At 40.1% G+C, this 237-nt stretch overlaps 1 protein-coding gene across 1 annotated transcript in view; it reads left to right on the top strand.

Moving 5' to 3' along the window:
- Window positions 1-237, top strand: part of LOC119594510 (transcription factor RFX4-like) — a 33789-nt gene that overhangs the window by 6322 nt on the left and 27230 nt on the right. The window lies entirely within an intron of this gene.

Genomic DNA, 237 nt, shown 5'->3' with positions numbered 1-237 from the left:
TTTATTTATCACCCGAGTCCAACGCCGATCCATAAATAGCCTTTGGTTGTTATCTCGATCTTTATTCAGATCGTGAGTGACGTGTAGTTGAGGTGGAAAACTTTGAACAGAATTTGAACCCTGGAGTCACTCACCCAATTGATATTGGCTCTTACATATGCAACGACTAACGCCATTGCGCCATATTTGAAAGTTTCTTGTACATTATTTAGGACCAAGTTTTCTATTTGCCCCCTA

The sequence above is a fragment of the Penaeus monodon genome, chromosome 34 (genome assembly GCF_015228065.2).
Source record: "Penaeus monodon isolate SGIC_2016 chromosome 34, NSTDA_Pmon_1, whole genome shotgun sequence".
In the NCBI taxonomy this organism is placed as follows: Eukaryota; Metazoa; Arthropoda; class Malacostraca; order Decapoda; family Penaeidae; genus Penaeus; species Penaeus monodon.
Note: the sequence above shows the minus strand (reverse complement) of the source record. Positions and strands in the feature narration are given on the sequence as shown.